Consider the following 20,339-nt stretch of genomic DNA (forward strand, 5'->3'; position numbering starts at 1 on the left):
AAAGTCAAAGCTGCAATGATGAGCAATCTAGAAGAGCCCATAGAAAACATCAGTGCATTAGTTTCCAGAGCAGGGCTTGGGCAGTAAGCCATAAATGCAGAATAGGATCACTTGCTAAGGTGAAAACAAAACACGGAATAGGTTTTGATTAAGTGAGAACCATCCATCCATCCTTTGCACTAAGCAAGGATGGTCCTGTGGGAAGATTATTTTGTGATTTTTGTGATTAAAAGACTGTCTCATCATGAATACACACAAACTGGCCACATGAAGCCTTCTCAGGCAACCTTAATTCTGGAATTTCCTGATTTTTCTCTTTATCTTGGCAACTTCAATCACATTCCCGTACTGTGGGAGTACGTAAGTGTTATTCATATATAAAAGCAGTTTTACTGTTTATTTCTTCCTAAAAATGGGTAGTCAGATCATTATTTTTTCCTGTCACAGCAGCTTTTCCTCACAATACAATTTAAAATTTGCTTCCAAGCTACATCTTTCCTGTTTACTAAATGCTTTTTTCCCTTTTCTGCTTTCAATAAATATTTGCTTTTTCCTCCCCCTCTTCTTCCTGCATTGCTGCTGCACATTGTTTGTTACTGCCCAGCTCTTCAATAGCACTGAACTAATGGTATCATTTTATTTGCAAAAGAAAAGCAGTGAAGCATTTGTTTTGAAAAGAAAGGCTTAGGCAAAAACTCCCAAAAGCACAATCTTAGCAAACTATGTACAGTGCATAAGATAAAAGGCATGTATAATTAAAAAGGTAAATGCCCTGTTCATGGAAAGGTAGTTTAGTAAATCTTTCTATGTTTCTTGGTTTGCAAGTCTATCTTTCTCATCTCTTCTCCATAAGGACTTTCTTCTCAGCTCCTCCTGTGTGGTAGTGAGCCATTCGAGATGTCCTACATTCCTGCAATTGCATGGCTGTTGTTGGCAGAACTGACAAGTGATACCTGTGTATGCAACTGTGCTCAGAGGCAGAAGGAACCTGGTTCCTAATTCTGATGATGTGCCTGACTCAATACATGTTTGGGAGAGTCATTTCACCTTTGAGTGTCTCGGTCCAGCTGAAAAATTGGATGAACAAGCAGAGTGTGGAAAAGCACAGTGCTGTGCATGAAGTCTTGCCTGTCAAAAGCCAGTGATAATTACTGAAACAGTGGCAGGGATGGTTATTTAGAATAATGAAGACTCAATGTTTTAAACTGCTTTTTTCATCTTGAAGAGACTTTTAACACTATTACCATTTCCATTCTCAAAAGGCCCAGTATCTACTCTGTAACCATGTTTTTGAGGATGGGAACATCATAATTAGAAGAATCTAGGGACCTGAAATTCTCGTTATGCTCTGAGCTGGACTGACTCAAACACATTGTGAATGGGGGAAAAAAACCCTAAATGTGAACAAGTAGGATACTATCTGTGAAAAATGAAGCAAGTACATGAAAAGGCGAGGGGATATTTTGCATACAAATCCCAGGTTTGCAAATAGGTTAGCAAACAGCATCTTCCCTTAGTTGTGATGAGCCAGTGGGCATTTATTCTGTTGATCTGATACTTAGAGCTCTATTTAATCAGGCAGAGCTGTTCTTCCTCTCAGGTTTTCTTACGCTGTTTCAGTTAAACTCAGTGGAATTAACCTCGTCACAAAATCATTTTGTGTTTTTCTTATCGGACTCCAGGTTCCAAACTGTTATTAGCATGTACACAATAGTGCAGCAGCTCTGCTTTCTCATTAATGCTTCCAATACCTAGAGGCCTTCATTCTGTGTTGTAGAGTGTCTAAAATATTTGGTATTCTGCTTTCCATATTGTTTGTATATGCATTTTTGGAAGGTAAGATCAAAATGTGTTCAAGGGTAGGAGTTTGGTATGCCAGGTCTTTCATCCCCTAGGCATCCTTATTTAAAGTGTAATCCTCTGTAGAGCCAACTTATATCCCATGCTTCACTAAAGCCCCATCTGAACCTGGTCCTTGAAGTGGTGGGGTCCTCTTCACCTCCAGAGCACTACTGCGACAAGTATTAGTATCAGCAATATGAAAAGATCATCTTTTATGTGCTCAGAATTATCTCAGTATACAAGCTTGGTCATGCTAAGCCTTTTCTACAGAGCGTAATTACCACTGAGAAACCATCTTTGATTTAAAGATGCTGTAGGATCATGATCTTTCCAGAAAAAGTACATTTGGGCTTTGTTTTCAGGGGAACTTGTGAAAAGATATGGTTTCACCCAAAGCAAGAAGTGTTCACTTTTTGCTTGTTGGACTTTTAAAAGTCTTGAAATTCCATAAAGATTCCCTCTTATCTGCAGTAGTTATGGGTCAATCTTTGACTGTTCAACCCAGGAGATCTGTTTCCGACAGATAAGACAGAGAAACAGAAGTGGTCCTGGTGAGCAAAGGTAGATGTGCTGTGCACCAGCCTCATGAATATCTCTCTCTCTCAGCTGTGGTATCAGCTGGGTATCAGCTGCTTTTCCCTTTTTTCCTGTTTTTTTTCTTTTTTTTTTTTTTTCTTCTCCCCTGCCCCCAGCATGTGTGCTTGAGATGACAGGGGAACAGACACTGTGCGGCTCCCTGCTTCTTGTGGTGCCCCGGTGTAAGCAGGAGGTGGCCTCTTCCTTTAGTGCTTGGGGGCTGCGTGTAAATTGGCTGAATAGAGAAAGACTCACCCAGTCTGCCAGCAATGAGAGACACCAACACCATGGCAGTATCCTTGTTCTAAATATCAGTTCACAGCAAGATTAGGAGGTGCTAAGATTTATCCTGGTATCTGTGAGACATGTCTTGTGCCTCCTGCTATATCTCTGAGTGGAACGTGGCCTTGATATGTCTCTGCCACCTGCAGGTCTGCCAGCAAGTCCTCCGTTCTTCAGCAGAGAGAAGGGGAAGAGCAGGTCTGGAGGGAGGTTGCATCGTCTCCTCCTTTCCCTGACCATCCAAGTTTCCTCTCCTTAATGAGACAGGATGGCAGAATTGTGTGTTTGGTGTCAGGTTAAGTCTCCGGACCCTTGGCAAGGAAGAGTTTTGTGTTAAGGCATGAGTTCCTGCACCCCAAAATGGGAGAGAGTACTAATACCCCAACACTGCAGCTTCACCATGAGGGAAAGTTTCCCCAGGGCAGATTTCAGTTCTGCAGTGCAACAAGATGCTTTCAAGGAGGGGGTGGGGTGTCCTTTGCTCCTTTCTTCAGACCTCCTGAACCTGCTGTCACCTCATGCAGAAAGTCAGATAGCACCACAGTACTTAGGGGTACCAAGGTCCTTGTTTAGACAGCATCATCATAGTGTAAGATTCACATGGGATCATCCCTCATTAATTTTGACCAGTTCCTTTCTTCCTGATGGAATGCCTCTGCAAAGATGGAAGTGTATGTTTGGGACAGGACTGCTGACGTCCAGTTTTCTGTGTGTGTTTTCTGTCTCCCCTCCATGTTAGCATCGTGGCATCATCAGCCAGATTCTGTCCCTCTTTGTGTTGCCTCAGGCTATATACAACCAGAACAAAGCACCTGGTCCTGCCCTACTGTTTGGAGAGAAAACGGACCCTTCTCCACTGTTGGGTGATGCCAGTTCTTACGTCAGCTATCCTGCTTTGGAGGAGCAACCAAGATAGTGACTTTTTTTCCTCTGGGCTTTTGTTCTGCCACAGTGCTCTGTGTGGGATTTCACTGGCATCAAAAAAGCAGATGAATGTGATAAGACTTCTGTATATAGAGCAGCAGTCCTTCTAAACAGCATGCCTAACCTGTTTTTTAAACATCCGGAGAGACTGTTTCTATTGCCTCCCTAGGGAGACAATTCCACTTCCCATCTGCTTTTTAAGCTGTGACTCTCATCCTGATATTTAACCTAAACTATCCTTTCTTTTGCTGCGTGTTATTGCTCTTCCTAACACTTTCTTCTGTTATCACGAGTAATTCCTGTGCTCAGTTTACACTGTGATAGGCTGTAGTCATATCTCTGGCACTGATTCTGTTCTAGTCTGTCTTTATCTTCCAATCCTCTCATCTCTTATTTTTATTACTAATTTTGAATTTTTTGCTACTCTTATTCACTCATTTATGAGGGATCTAAATTGCAAAGTCATTTTATGCTTTGGAAACATGGGCCAGTACAGATGCAAACCCCTTAACCTCATCTCTGCCTCAGTTGTCTGTCAGTGAAATCAAAATAAAGAGTACTTCTTAACCTTGTCATGGTGGTGAGAGGGCAGCATGCACAAATGATTGCAAGGTGCATGCATATTGCTGCAATGAAGATCATGTAAGTACGCAGGAGAGTATTCCAGTGCTGCTGGTGCCCCCGCTGCATAGCATTGCATATTATCTCCTTAGTTTTACTTAGCCTTTGTGCAATAGTGAAATGAGATAATTATAAAGTGGAAGGAATAATAACTTTGTATTGTTACCATAACCACTGAGGTATTATATCCTGATACTGTCGTGATTATCTTAGACACAATAGTAAGGTGATTATTAATAATGCTAAAGGACTTACTACTTAGCCTGCAATTTTTGCATCTTGTTTCTTTTATGAACCCTATCTGTTTCATCAGCACAAAGCCTGTGTGAAGTGCGTATGTGTTGTTCCCGTGTTGTTATCCATTTTTCAGTGGTGGGAAAATGAAATAGGAAAAAACCCTGAGAGACCCAATTTGCAAATTCAGGTACCTAAGCACCAAGGTAGCTTCATGTGAATCACTTGTCTGCACCAGAACTACTATGGACAGGCTGGCTGGTGAGGGTCTGGCAGCTTAGGTATTTAAAGATGTGTAGTCCTTTGCTCTTTTAAGTTCAAACTACAGAGGCCTCTTTTGGCCTTGTTTTCCTTGTCATCAGGAATTGTTTCAGAAATCCACTATTTTTATGCTCAAGTTGGCATAGGTACATAAAAAAACAGAATTTAAGGTGCAGCTGTAAACACAGGCATCAGGCTGTCTTTGGGAGCTGGGTGTTTCATTGCATTAGAATAAGCTTGAGGGATGTGATGCAGTGCATCAGGAGTCCTCCTGCTCCAGAGGCAGCCTTCTGAGGTAGCTGCAGTGGTTTTTGCAGAACAGAGATCCAAGAGGTGACTGAGAGCTTTCTCGTGCACTTGAGACGAGAACATGGTTTTGACTTGACAAAGCCACATCTCAGCAAAACCAAGGCCACTTCTTCACATACTCTGTTTAAGCAGCAAAATACCACAGCAGCTCTAAGGAGGAAAACAGTACTTTTTTTTTTTTTTTTTTTCCTCCCCTGAGAAAATTATTTTCAAGGGCAAAAAGCTTTTGCATATTGTCTCTGAGGAAAGGAGATCCAGCATTTGGAGCTGGCCTTCGTCAGTTCTTGAAGGAGTTTGTGAAACCTTTCAGCTTGAGAAAGTTTGAGCTTGGAATCAAATGGTGGTTCGAGGCCATCTTCCACTGCTATCTCAGAGCTGTTTTATGGGGCAGTGCAAAATGGAGAACCACCACTGACATTTTTGAGATATATATAGAGAGAGATATATATATATATATATAAAAAAGTGCTTTAAGGTGTAAGAGAGGTATTTTTGCCATCTGGTAAGGAAGCCAGGAGAAACTGAAGGGGGAAAAAAATAACGCAGTTAACTCCATACCATAGCAGAGCTGCAGAAAGCTGCTACTGATATATTCTCCTGAGCTCTCAGCAACCTGTAATTATGAATTGGCTTACAGCTAAGATATTGATGGATATCAGTCAAGAAGGAAAATGAGAGTGTCTAGATTTTTTTACAGTGAACCTGTACTGAACTCTGTGTGACTCTCCTCCTATTTATAACCCTGTGTGAAGTTCAAGGAAACTTGTCCTGGAGGTTTCCCATGAGAGGGAACTGTGTTTTTACCTGACTAAAGCTCTCTGGATATTTTCCCATTTTTTATTTGATCTAAGTGTGAACTTTCTCCACCCTCTGCCCCTCCTTCCTTTCTGGAGTGGTTAAAGAGGTTCATTGCAGCCAGGATTACACAAGAGATGCCAGTTGCACACATGTTTTGCATAACTGTGCTGTGTTGATTTCAGACAGGGTGCCCCAAGTTCCCTCCCTGCCTCGCAACAGAGAGTCAAGATCTCTATCTTCATTCCTGAAGCTGGAGAAATGGTGTTGAGGCCCTGCCTATTGAAACTTTGACAAAGAGCACCTCGCTGGGACGCTCCCCAACCACACAGTTATCTGTACGCTGCAAAGCACTCGCTTTCGGAAAAGCCTCTACTTAAAGGTTGTTCGTTCCTTTTGTATTAAATATGCAAGAGTCACTGTACCTCTGTGAGAAGTGCTGTGAGGGATCAGTTGGGCAGTGTAATTCAGTAGCATTTTCAATGTAAGGCAACAGAGTTCCCAGGGATGATGCTGCTGCCCTGAGACTCTTCCTGCCCAGAGAGCCAGCTACTCTGTATTAAGGATAGGGGAATGTGCTCCCCAAGCACATGTCCTTTCCCTCCCTTCCAGCGAGACAGGTGTGAACGTTGTCATGTGTTCTGAGATGGTTGAGGGCCCGTAGCGGGGATCCTGACCGGAAAATTAAGACAAACTCATCCTAGTGCTGATTTTGGGGCCAGTTCACTATGGCTCTTATCTTCAAGAGTACTGAGGTCTGCTTGATTTCGGTGGGAATTAGGGGCTTTGACAGTCTGGGCGTTAGCCTGTGTTTCTGTTCCTTTTGCTGGGAAATTTTTTTTTTTTTTTTTTCATCCTGCCTCTTCAGTTTGGAGTGGAAGTCTAGGACAGCACAGAGTCTCCCACCAGCCGAACAGGACCAGGGCTGTTCTGAGCTGCCTACAGCATGGTTCTGTATCGTGGGATAGAGCTGGTCTCACACGTAGGCAGAGCCCGGACTATTTAAGGGCTTCAAGCTCTTCCTAGAAAATAAATCATATGCAAAGGATACACTGCTGAGAATCTGATGATGAAATTTTTATATAGAAAAGCGACATGGGCCATAGACTCTCTCACTTGGATACCCTTCATGTGCATGCATTTTGTTCGTTTCCTTGGAGACAGTGGCTTGTCTGAGAGCAGCTAGCCTTGGCCAGGAAAGGCCTGACATTTCTGGTTTGTGGGATGAAGCTGTGCTGCTGAATTTTCCAACAACCACAGAGGCATGATTTGATACTGCATAAGCAGTTCTGTACAAGGTTATCCTGTGAGCATCTTTCTCTAATACCTCTCTGGGGATACCACTCGAGTCCCTGGTGTGAAAGACAGGTTCGAAGATCCTCGAGGAGACCCTAGTGATCCCTGTCTCTTGGATATCAGAAACGTTTGTGAAATTTCTCCCTTCTCTTTCCTTCTTCTGAAGAGCTGAGTCAGCTGGACTGGCATGTCTGGAACTCTGTGGCACTGTGAGCAGGCAGTCTGCCAGCTGCATTACACACCGCATCCAAAGGAACACGTCACTCCTCTCTCTCTCGTTTTTGGTGGGGTTTTTTCAGCTTTTTTTTTTCTTTCCCTTTGCAATCTCCACCCTCTCCCTTTTATATTTCCTTGTTGATCTGTGTAGGTGAGTCAGAGAAACCTGCTCATCCACAACCTGTTCCTTCTTGCCAAATCCTGGAGCAGCACTCCCAGTTCTTGTTAAGTGTCAGGAATAGGTTATGAAAACAAACACTGATACAGGCAGCGTACTGGGTATAGAGCACATATTGTAAATGAAAATTAAATGCACAGTGAATGTGCTACTTAGAATGTGCACCTAATAGAGTGATGTCTTTTGTAGGAGGCACTTTATTCTGTGATTCATATATAATATTAGTTTTCTTCCTACAAAACACCAGGATGGAACAGCAAAATTATTTAAGGCATAAGTAAGAGCACATTTAGAGAGAAAAGCCATCTTATCTCCTTTGGATTTTAAAACAACAGGAGAGTGGAAAATTTCCAGTACGAAAACAGGAGGTTCATGCAAGTGTTTTTGAACAAAATGACTGAGCTTTTGACATCAGTTGTAGTTGTACTAATCTGAAAAAACTCCCGTGATATTGGCATGATTCCTCAGAGTTTATGCTATTGATGTGTTTCTAACCCCAGGAATTAAAAAATCATGAATCTGGATCCCCGAGATCATAGACACTTACAAATGAGGAGAGTGAAAGGTAATAAATTGGCCTTTTAATTTACCTTATAATATTTATTTCATGAGTGGGGAGGAAGTGATAAAACATGCAAGCTAACTTTTCTGTTTGGTCAACTGACTCCGGGAGCTGGAGATGAAGGAAAGCATAGTATTGTATCTGACTTTGGGTGAAAGTGCATGAGTTGGTAATGCTGTAGGATCAGGTCTGTCTCGATATCCATAGCTATGTTTCCATTGAGCAGCATGAAAGGATGGATTTTTGGCATGTTTTGTTGGAATGAAGCTGCTCAGCTTCAAAGAATAGATCATCCACCAGGAAAAGTGCTTTGTTTGACTTTTACATGCCACAGTAAAATGTCCACGTTAGCTATATTGTGAAAAATGTATCCATTAAGTTCATATCATTAGTCTTCTACAAGCAATGAGTTTGTCCCAAGGGCTAATGATGAGCCAACTTCAGGAGACTGCAAGTACAGTTTTGGTTAAGATGCATGAAATTTCTGCTTTGATCAGCATGAAGTCCAGGACAAGTTTGACCTGGCTGGTATACAGTCCCTTGCTGTCCTGGTTTCAGCTGGGATAGAGTTAATTGTCTTCCTAGTAGCTGGTACAGTGCTATGTTTTGAGTTCAGTAGAAGAATGTTGATAACACTGATGTTTTCAGTTGTTGCTAAGTAGTGCTTAGTCTAAAGTCAAGGATTTTTCAGCTTCTCAAGCCCAGCCAGCGAGAAAGCTGGAGGGGCACAAGAAGTTGGCACAGGACACAGCCAGGGCAGCAGACCCAAAGTGGCCAACGGGGTATTCCATACCATGTGACGTCACATCAAGTATATAAACTGGGGAGAGTGGGGGCGGGGGGATCGCTGCTTGGGGACTAACTGGGCGTCGATTGGTGGGTGGTGAGCAATTGCACTGTGCATCGTTTGTACATTCCAATCCTTTCATTTTTACTGTTGTCATTTTATTAGTGTTATCATTGTCATTATTAGTTTCTTCTTTTCTGTTCTATTAAACCGTTCTTATCTCAACCCATGAGTTTTACTTCTTTTCCCAATTTTCTCCCCCATCCCACTGGGTGGGGGGGAGTGAGTGAGCGGCTGCGTGGTGCTTAGTTGCTGACTGGGGTTAAACCACGATACTTGCATAGGATCACATTATTGGTGAAGAGAAGGGAAAGGACCATTTTGTGTTGGGTAATATAACTCATAGTAAGAGACGGTAATTTCTCACATTGTTCAAGCCCAAGACAAGAAGACAGCAAGGTTTACTGCCCAACCACCTTCTGCAGAGGATGAACCTACGGTACAGACAAAAAGGGACTTGTCAAAGGCATTGAAGACATCAGTGTCACAGATAGGAATGAACCCAGATGTCCTAAATCCCTGTCTGCTGACTCAGTTACAAGACTCCCTCCACACACACACGCACAGAAATAGACGTAAGAAAATGAGAAAAAGAGAGATTTTTTTCCTTCTCCCAGGTATCAAGAAGTGAGAAGTTTTACACTCTTTCACTCTTGATTCAGACCTGTCAGAGAAATCACCTCTTTTTAATAGCCTAGTGGAACCTTCAATATGAATTTTTGTTAGGGTGTTTTTCTGTCAAAGAATGCAGTTAAGTACGTTCAGAGTTTCCCAAATTCCCTGTTTTTACAGGAAATCTTTTTAAAGTACTTCTGGATGTTTAGAGCACTCTGTTTTGTGTTCTCTAGCTTTTCTGTCTTTACTTTACTTACAGCCCAAGCAGTTGCTTTTTCTTCCCTTCTTTTCTTTTTCTTCCTTTTGGTTTAATTTCACACCCATATTTAATTTCCTTTCATTTTGTCTGCCTCCCTTTCAGCCACGATAACAGTTTCTGAGTCTATCCAGGGCTTGTAGTGCAAAACTAATCGCACCAAAAAAGAAACATCCTAAACCCCCAAATCTTTCCTCTCTCCCTCCCTTCTCATTCTCTCCACTGAGCAAACCTAAAAAATCCTGGGGTTTAGGAAGTGCTCTGGAACTGTCGTTATTTATTTTTTGTGTTACAAAAAAAATAAAGCTAGGAAAGATATTGAGGCTAACAGGAATTGCTGAATTGTATTACTCAGAAAAGCTTAATGTAGCTTCAACGTTAGACATAGACACTTGATGTAGAAGAACAGAAGCTGTCCAGTATTCCAGATTAATATCTCTGAGAGTTAAAGGATCCTATCATCCTTTAAAAGATATCTTTACTATTAATTTTTGTAGTGCTAAGAATTGTTTTCATACAAAATGGTCCTGATTTCCCTTGCCAAGTACTGTGGCTAACTTTGAATGTGGAGCAGTGAAGACCACAAGTGTTGGTGATGAGTGTGGTGGGAAAAGGAGGTGTCTGTCCAGCCCTGGTGGCAGCAGATTCATTTGCCTTGGCGAAGCTGGAGTAAATGCTTTGGGTGTTGGGAAGAGCATTTGGGGGCAGTGAGCTGGCCCAAAAAGCCTTACCCCGGAGGAGCCTTTAGCATATGAGGTTTTCCAAAGTATGCAGCACAGCTTAGCTCAGCACTGTCTGCTTGAGAAAAGTCCCACCCTTATTTCCAGTTCCTCTGTAATGCTGGTGGTAAATATATATGTTGTCAGACAGAGAGCAACAGGAGGAGATAGGAAAACTGCCTAGGTAAAAGGAGTCAGTCAGCTCTTTTTCTGTTTGACCTCATTTGACATCTGTGTGAGACAGGACAAAACCACATGCTTGAACAGCAGATCTTTATGAGGGTAACACAAAGGCATGGGCCACACTGGTTCTTGGGCAGTAAGGGAAGTATGAATAAAAATTTTCATGTCCCAAAGGAGCCCATTAACTTCACAGCCTGGCCTGTTTTTAGAAGCAAGGTTTCCTTCACTGCTGGCCTTGATCAAAATAAATGAAAACTCCCAACTTCAGTAGTTGGGAAAAGAAGAGGAGCTGTCAATATTATTCTTTCTGTGTCGCTATTATCTTCATGACAGCTTGCTGTTAATAGTCTGTTTCCAAAACTTTGTTTCTGACAGCGACAAGAAAAGGGAAAACTTACGTGAAGGGAAACTGGAGCTCATTCTTCCTATCTCCTAATATGAGACATTAAATTGAAAGGTACCAGGTGCTAAAAGAAGTGCTTTTTCTTGTGCAGGAGCATGTAGGTGGAATGGTGGAACTCATTGCCACAGGCTGGGAAGAAATGAGCTAGAGTTAAGGGCTCGTTCAGTGATTTTATGCAGAAGAAAACTATCTAATGCTACAGTGAAAGTTAGATGTCATGTATTCTGTCTGTCTCCTTTTGTTTATATAGTATAAAATATAGTATTTGTTTATATATTATAAAATACCACTATGTTTGCCACTGCTTGCTTCAAATAACTCAGATTCTGTTGGCTTTGTAATGCTAAAGGGCTTCTGCAAGATATGCAAAGGGGCAGCACATATAAACTGTAAGCAGCTGCTGTAAATTGACTTCAGGGTATTACTTCCATTGATGCTGCCTATGAATCTGGCCCAACATCTACACTTGTTTTACCCAAAGGGGGAAAAAAAACCCCAAAACAACAAAAGCACTTCTCAAGGGAGTGTTTGTCCAGCAGCATTCCTGATCTCCACTGAGGTACCCACACCCTGCGCTGCATGAGTGAGCTGTTCCTCTCTGCCTGCAGTCAGAGCTCGGCTTGCGATGATATGTGCATCTCCAGTCACCTCCTTAAATTCCTGCTGAGCTGTGGCGCTGATGGGGAGTGGACAGGGCAGAGAACAACAGACTGACCTGAACTTGTTTTTGGTTTTCCTACTCACTGTGTTCCAGGAGCAGGGTTAAAATGAAGAGAAGCCGACGAGCATATTTTGGAAGGTTTGTCGTGTGAACCAATTAACACTCCACTTACCAAGTAGACTTTAATATAATGTTAAAGGTCTGAAGTGGAGTGGAAAGTACAAAGCCAGTACATACAGTTAAGGTTTAACCTCTGTTTTAAGCTGGTTCCCACCCACATCCAGATAGTGCGGAGGCATTGCGGGGAGGAGGCTCCTTTCCAAAGTCACCTCTCTCGTATTCGTTGCAGGGCCTCTCTCCATTTAAAAGTAAGTTGCTGTAAACGTGGCTGCCTTTAAGCAATTTTGAAACTGGCCAGGTGATAAAACACCCCGTTATTTTGTGGACCTCCTGGGTTTTGTTAGTTTATCTCACCACCAGAGTGCTATTTAAACAGAGTCCCTTTTTAATAGTATTTGACCGTTTCAGAGTCAGCGTAAAATCTCTAGGAACCCCACCAGTGCCAGGGGTGCCTGAAGGACTGGGGCGTGTTGGTATGGTACAAGCACAGTGCACCCAGCTCAGTGGCCTCACAGCGCAAGCGCAGAACATTTGCACTTGAGATTTTCAGATATATATGGGGGGATCTGAGAGCTCCATTGCCATTAATATAAACTAAAAATGAGTGTCGAGTGCCATTTGCCAGCTTTGAAGCTCTTATATTGAAGGAAATAAAGGTAAGCCAAGAGAAATATATGAGGAGATCTTCTATCTGTTGCAATATATGTTTCTTGGGACATGAAATTGGAGCTAGTATCTGTGGATTTCATCTTTTTCAGAACTAAATACAATGTTAATGTCCTTATCTGTGTTTTCCTTGATTTACTACGTAATTTATTTGCATGGTTTCACGTAGACATGTGTGTTTTTCTTTGTTTTTCACACATATATAGATACAAAATACAAACCTACAAAGCGAACTGTTTGTCTTCTGTGCTGCTAAGGAAGAAAATGGGGTGTAATATTCTTGCTTTTCTGTTTTTAATTATCTAATGGGTGCTGAGAGACTGTGGCAGGAGTCCTGGATGGTTAGGGAGATTTCAGTAATTCTGTGACTGTGCCAATGAAACAGGAGTTTGTTTGTTTGTTTCTTAAACTTCTGGCACAAAAATGCCACCTACTTATTTATAACCCTTGTGGCAGATTGGAACATTGTTTTATCTGTAAAATCCTGCAGATCAGTTAATAAATAAACACAATCTGATGAATCAGCTTAAATAATAGAGCCCCCAGTAGCTGCAAGAGAAATAGTAATAAACTACTAAAGTAATAAAAGGCTGCAGACAGAACCACCTTGAAGGTACAAATAAGGACCCCAACCCCTTAACTCTTGTACGTGAGCACTAATGTATACTGATTTACACCAGAGTCTGACCCGTGTTTTTATATGTAGAGAAGGTATAGATGCTTGAAAGTTTGTCCTGACTAGAGTATTTACTTGTTTTTCACATGCGCATGCACGTGTTTTTGTGGTCCGTTCTAGCCAGAAGGTAGCATGGATGAAGTCTTTGGAGTTTGTGTATAATCTGATGTTTAATAGTGCTTGCCACAGAAGATCAAGGGAGGACTGAACACTAGTACAGTATTTCACCGCTAGCTGCTTATTTTACGATACCGTAAACAACTGGCAGGTAGATGCAGGTGTCAAGCTGCTGGTTTGTGCCCTGGAGATATTTATAGGAAAGGCAGGTGTGTCTAGAAAACAAAGGGTGTGTAGGTGCAATGTTTTGCCATTGTTTTACTGCATGCTGATGTACCATGAGTATCTAGTGGTGTTTCACTGCTAGCTCTATAGGGCTACTGTAATAGTACGTGGTAGTTGTCGACAGAAATAACTTATCATTGACTGCTGCTGTGCAAAAAAGGCAGGACGAGCCATTTCTCATTTGCTGGGAGGCTCGCAAAATGTTGAACAGCCACACATGTATCAATAAAATGTTGAACAGCCACACATGTATCAATAAAATGTTGAACAGCCACGCATGTATCAATAGGCAATTGATAATAACCTTTACTAAGAGGCATTGGGCCACAAGGTCATAAAGTGAGCCAACAGCTCTATATCAAGCTCCAAGTCAAGAAAGTACTAGTTGCTTAGTGGCATGTATGTAGGCTTCTCCTATTGTAATGCTGCATTTTGGTTTTTGAACCTTTTGAGGTGTCCAGAGTGTCCAGAAACCTTTTTAAGCACAGATCTAGCTGTATGGTCTCCTCTGCCACATGATCTAGCAAACCTGTTCTTTACCACATGACATCACGAACCCTAATACTTGGCCCAAAATATCATAATCTAAAAAGTGCTAGCAGAATGGACATATCAGAACTCCATGAGGTCCAGAAACGTATTGGCATCCATTAAATGTACCCCAGGTATTGCTGTCTCCGCTTGGACTGGCAAGCATTAAAAGATTAAGGGCAAAGTTTTCATAATGTGATTAGAGATTTGGTTCTTTCTGAAAATCAGACTGCTTTAAGATGTCACAGGTTGGGTGCTCAGAAGTGGAGGTACTTGACACTGCGTGTCACAAGTCTGTGTGTTTGTGTGCTCTAGCAGCATTTATTTTAGATATTTATATGTCGTGACTTCTGCATGCAGGTTGTCTTGGACAATCTCAGGTTAGCTGTGGGACTTGCTGTTATTTCTGAACTCCGGTATATACTGATTTGTTTGTGTGTGTGTGTAATCTCCCAGGCAAAAAAAAAGGCAACAAATCAAAGAGCTCCCATGAATTTCAATGAACGCATTTACAGTCATTAAGCACAGCAGCGAGATACAGCAGCAGAGTGGGAGGCAGTTTCCTTTGCAAAGCTACGTGCTGCTCAGAGCCAGCATGGGCTTAGGTCTCACTTTAGCTTTTTCTGTGATTAATTTGTTCAGGGGTCTATTATTCATGTAAATATTTTTGTGTGTGAAGCTTTGAGTTAGGCAGCTCTAGAAAAGCTAAAGTGCACTGTTTAATTACAGTAGCGAACTGGAGGGACTGTGTGTCACCTCTGTGCAGCCTCAGCCCTCCTGCCGAAACCTCAGCACTGCCTTGGACCTCCCTGGCTCTGACAACTGCTTCCTCAGCTGGGGGAAGCTGGAGGTGGGAAGGACTGCAGTAGCTATTATATCCACCTTTTTGTGACTATTGCACACTCTGGGTTTTTGTCCTGTGTGGTGTTAAATGTCACTAAGCTCAGGGGCATTGTACATTCCCCTGGGCTGACCGTTTCACAGCCTGAAGGGACACCATGCCTGCAAATTGCCTCATATGCCACCTATTTTTTTTCTGGTTTGATTTTCTTATTCCTGCTTGATCCTCTACTCTGCGCCACCCTGAATATCTCCTCCCGCTCTTTAATGTTCACTCCCTTATCTAATAAAATCACAGTGTATTATTAAGTCCTTAATTTCTCAGTAGAGATATGGGCCGCATTTTTCTGTGTCTACCTACTTGTGTGAGCCTCACCAAATTAGCCTCTGTGCATCTCACAAAGTGCATGAATTCATTTACATGCTGTGAAGAAGGGAATTATTACCTTAATCATACGTATGAATAATTGAAGCACAGGAAATCAGAATAACTTGCCTGCAGTCACAAAATTTGTAGCATAACTAAGAGTTGAACCCTACACTCCCTAGTCCCAACCCAGCACTTTAATCATATTTCCTATCTCTGCATTAAAACTGATCTTACTGTCGTTAAGTGCCATTCAAGGCAAAGGGCTGCTTTGGGGTAGGTAGGCACTATGTAACTGCAGAACAGCTCCCCTCTCCCAAGCAGCTTCCAGTTTTAGGGAAGAAAGAAGAAATAATGAATTAATACTGGTTATCATTGTGACAGACAATTCTGCAACCTTGCTGACAGGTATAAGTATCAGCCCAAAAGACAATTTTAACTTCTTCAATGCTGCTTCAGAAAAGCTTCAGTTAGAGAGTACTGGGGTTTCCTCCAGCTCTGGGGTGCTAGAGTTCAAGTGGGAGTTCAGATTTTACAGAAATAAGTCATGCTCGGTGTGTTGCTATCAGAGGGACTTCTTCAGACCAAAAGTAGCTATGTCAGGTGGCCACTTAGTTCAGAAATCTTGGCTGGCTTCCCTTCCAAGGGCCTGATGGGGCAATAATGCAAAAATAATAAAAGTCTGATACAAAGCTCAGTGCAAAGTCTCTAGTCCCTGGATTGGGCTGACGTATGTCACACGGCCGTAGTAATGCCCTTTCCTGTATAAGCTGGTTGTGTTAGCAGTTAAGCTGTCGCAGGGACTCAGGATGTGGGCAGGTGGATGGGAAGGAGTTCTGATCTGCACTGCTGCAGAGGAGAATGTGGTACCCGAAACAGGGAAATGTGGGAGTAGTTAATCCTGACTGCTGAAGCTGGTGCATGTTTTGTCATTGGTCTTAATGGAGGCAGGATTTTAGCTCAGCAAAGTGTATTGTTGCTCTTAACCTGTTCTATAAGCCTTTCTCATGTTATATGCTTATGGCAAGGTATTACCCGGGATGCCTTGTTATTTCCCTTTGACTTACTTTATATTCTGCTATGCACTCCCATCTCTTTTGAGAACAAAATACTGTACGAATGCCTTACGGGCTCTTTCTCTTTCACTGACTTTTTTTATGACTTTAAAGAAGTTTCCCTAGGCCCAAGTCTGCTTTCTGTCTTGAATATTGACCTTAGAGTTACACCATCTCATTGTCACTGCACGCAGACTTCTCAGCTATCAAAGTTCACCCACAGGACTCAAAAGTATTCCTAACTCAGAAACACCTTGCCTTTTATGTCCTCTTCCTCTTCCCCCTCCTCCCTCCACATGAGCATTTTAATTTCACAAGCAAACTCTGTTTCTCTATGAATTTCGACAAGCAGTTTACCTGTTTCATGGTAAAAATTGTACTTTAAATTTAAATGTCTTTTTCACTGTGACTGTCATAATATTTTCCACTTGAGGCTGAGACTCCACTGTGGGTTTTCTGTGCCACATTGTCATCTCTATGAATCTGAGCTTAAATGCGTGGAAATTCTGACATTTCAGTAAGAAATATAAAGTGGGTTTTTTATGTTCTTCAAGTTAGCTGTTTCATAGGTATGGCCACTGGGGTTTGCCCAGTGCCTTGGTCTTTCCCAGTTCAACAACAGATAGAAGATTTCTCAAGATTTTGGGCTTGTTTGCATTCACTGTATTGTGTCATTTCTATAAGAATGAGTGATGGTAATTTTTTATCTGATTGCTTACCCTGAAAACGTGATAAAGGAATAATTACCCCAAACCAGGGATTTCCAAACTGACTTTGCTTGGGTGCTGCTACCATTGGCAGCTGTGGTTACATACAATGTCAAATGTGGTGTCCGTGTACCATGGTCTTCAGTGGGGATCTTGGAGAAGGCAGCTGCATACCAAGCAAGCTGAGCCAAACTTGAGTGGCTTTACAGTGGAAATGGCTCTGTGGTGGAAAGAGCTGCATTTAGTAGGGGCTTGGAGAGGGTTTTGGTAGGCTATAGCACTGTTGAACTCCTTGCCTTCAAGTCAATGGCCTATAGACCAAGACTGCTTGTGCCCAGTAGTGCAAGCCACATGTTTTGGGGGTACATTTTGACTATTAAAGTTTACCTAGTATACAGTGTTTGACAAAGGCTGAAATCTCTCTTGGCAGCCATGTGTTTTCATATGGTGGTTTGTGATGTGGAACAAAGTATGCTGTTGAGGAGATCACCGGAATTTAATTCTCTAATAGACTTTTACAGCTTTCTATTGGGTAATATGAAATATGTAAAAATGTGCACCCGCTGGCAACGTTCATGTCCACAAATATACATATTTTTTGTCATTAGTTACTTTGAGAATATGAGGGGAAATTTGCAGCTATTTCAATGACTAGACGTTTGTCACAACGACAAGGTTTCTAAAATCCAGACCATAATTGCTTCCTTGGCTAGCTGCACCTCTTACCAAACAGGTTGTGAGAATTGCTGGTGACACAAACTGCTGCTATGAGAACTGATTCTACTGTGGTCTGACTTGACCAATTGTGCTGCAATCCATGTCACAGTCACTTTGTGTAATTTTATAGTATAAATCAGATTTTACACATCTGGGGCTATGATGTGATTGCATCTGTCGAGCGGGGGGACAGAATTTGGAAATAAACCCCAGGGAGTTGTATTTGATCCTACTCAACTGGAGCTCACAAAATTTGTTCTTCATGGTTGTGTCTGAGCAGCTTCCAGTTGCGTATTAGGCAACACGACTAACATTTGTCACGTTGTTTCTTCTCTTATCTCGTCCCCAGAGGAAGGAGCGTGTGTGCTGGAGTATTTCTTTCCTTGGGGAGTTACGTTCCTCAAATCCCATATTGCCTGTAGAAATCATGCCTTTATCATTAGCTTTTATCGCCTCTATGAGCCTTGAAATTTGATGGAATTTGGGTAGCTAACTATTCTAGATATCATTGGAAAAGCTCAGCCTTGTGTGTGAATAGTTTCTGAAATTGTTGCAATGCAGGGAGCAACCATTTGAAGAGGTGTAATATAAACCTTTTTGATTGTAAAATTTTTTTTTTTTTGTACTGTGAGCTTGTAGCAGAATATGTTTCTCTGTGCTAAATGATAATATATTTAATGAATTGTAGCTGTCTCTTGAATAGCTGAAAGCAATCATCCCTTTCCCTTGTGTCTTACAGTTTATCTAAATTGCTTGATAACCTGGTGTAGCCAAACCGGGTGGGCTAATTCAGGCCGGCTTCAGCTTGGTGAACTTAATCCTTTCGATTGCGTTGGATTTTTTTGATTAGATACCAAGTTAACTTCTAATAAAGGTGTCAGACTGACAGACATTGATACCATCTAGATGCATGATGAAGCATTCTAATGGTGATGATAAGTCTTTCCATCTTAGGGAGGCACCAGTACGTTTTCCTAAAGGTGCTTCCAGAATGAGATGGCTGGTTTATGTTTAAGAGCTGAGGCTTGATCCAGATCATTCACATCAAGGGCAGTTACTCTGGGAATGATAATGAGCCTCACGCTTGGCCTCTGCTGAGACTTCCAGTACCAGCGCCAGTTATGGCAACAGTGTAAGCCAGTGAGCAAAGTAAAATAAAGACCACAACAACTGTTTGGTCCAAGACACAATACTTTCCCGAGGATAAGCCTTATCTCTAAATAAAGAGAAATAAATCCGCGCTTTGGATGCTTATTAAAAGCAGCTTTTCTTTTTTCCGTGGTGGAAAACTGGGTTGTGTCACTGAACTGCACACACAAACTTTTTGAGAAAACCAGAAACTTTCTGCAAGTGTGTTCATTTAATCAAATCCCTTTTTTTCTGAGACAAAAACATTTGAAACTTTTTGACCAGCTCTAATACCAGAGGCTCAGGCTTTTTCATCTTCCATCATATGGGTGGTGTGGGGCACACACTGGGGTATGTGCTAATCCTGAAAAGGCCCCAGAGAACTTCCCTGACTCTGGGTCTTTTGTGTTTAGGGCTTCAGCCCTAACACAAGGAGCCCTCTGCCCAGCTTCTTGTTGGCTACGGGTGTCCTCCCCGCAGTTTCCCCTGCATTTTCCCATCCCAGTGGTGACAGTTTATTTTGGCTGCAGTTAGTACAGCTTGGATTTCTTTAAGTAAATGACCATGAAAAGCTTTCAATATTGGGACAAACCCAATAGAAACCTGTATATTATCCAACAGAGGATGTTCTCAATTTCTTTGGCTGGAAACTAAAATTCTTACCTAAGATTTCCAAAACTCTGGAAGAAGTTTGACCTTCCCCATCCCTCAGCCAGCTCTGAAAATCACAGCTGATGGTGTTTTACTAGACTTGCAGTACTGACTTAATAGCTCTTTAGTTATTAAAGAATAAAAATGTTCATGTTCTACAAGTTTAAATTATATTAAAAGCCTTTATTAGCACGGCTTGGCAAAATACACTTCTGGCTAGCTTTCTGGCCTTGGGTTAGGCTATTCTTGTGGTTTCTTAATGACATGCTACGAAAAGGATATACTTTATGACAATCTGGTGCCAGGTTTTGCATGTATTAAAAAGCATTTGCCATTTGTTCATAATGCTGCTGAGTGAAACCAAAAAAAAAAATTTAAAAATTGGACTTAACATCTTGTGTTCATCTAGCTTTATTTTCATTGTACATGGCCTTTTATATTTTTTATATATATATATTTATATTATATACATTTTAATATTATCTGGTCCTGTGAATTACTGGTGGCAGCTCAGTTCTGGCATGTAACAGTGCTGTTACGAAAGTTACTTTCTGTTGTCTTTTATTTTCCAACCTTCCCTTAGTAATTTTGGTAAAGTTTTCTCAATGAAAGAAGAACTCCTCTGAGCCACGTAATGGGTTTCCCCACAGTTGTTGGGAGCAGAATCAGGCCACTGGGGCAGCTCTTTTTTGTGAAGGCAACTGTTCATGCCATGGGCAAAATGTCTCAGAAGTTTCTTTCCCACGAGACTTGGTGACA

At 41.8% G+C, this 20,339-nt stretch overlaps 1 protein-coding gene across 8 annotated transcripts in view; it reads left to right on the plus strand.

Annotated features, from left to right (window-relative positions):
* The window catches only part of IKZF2 (IKAROS family zinc finger 2), a 112,056-nt gene that overhangs the window by 76,632 nt on the left and 15,085 nt on the right, over nucleotides 1-20,339 (plus strand). The window lies entirely within an intron of this gene.

This window comes from Harpia harpyja, chromosome 7 (genome assembly GCF_026419915.1).
Source record: "Harpia harpyja isolate bHarHar1 chromosome 7, bHarHar1 primary haplotype, whole genome shotgun sequence".
NCBI lineage: Eukaryota > Metazoa > Chordata > Aves > Accipitriformes > Accipitridae > Harpia > Harpia harpyja.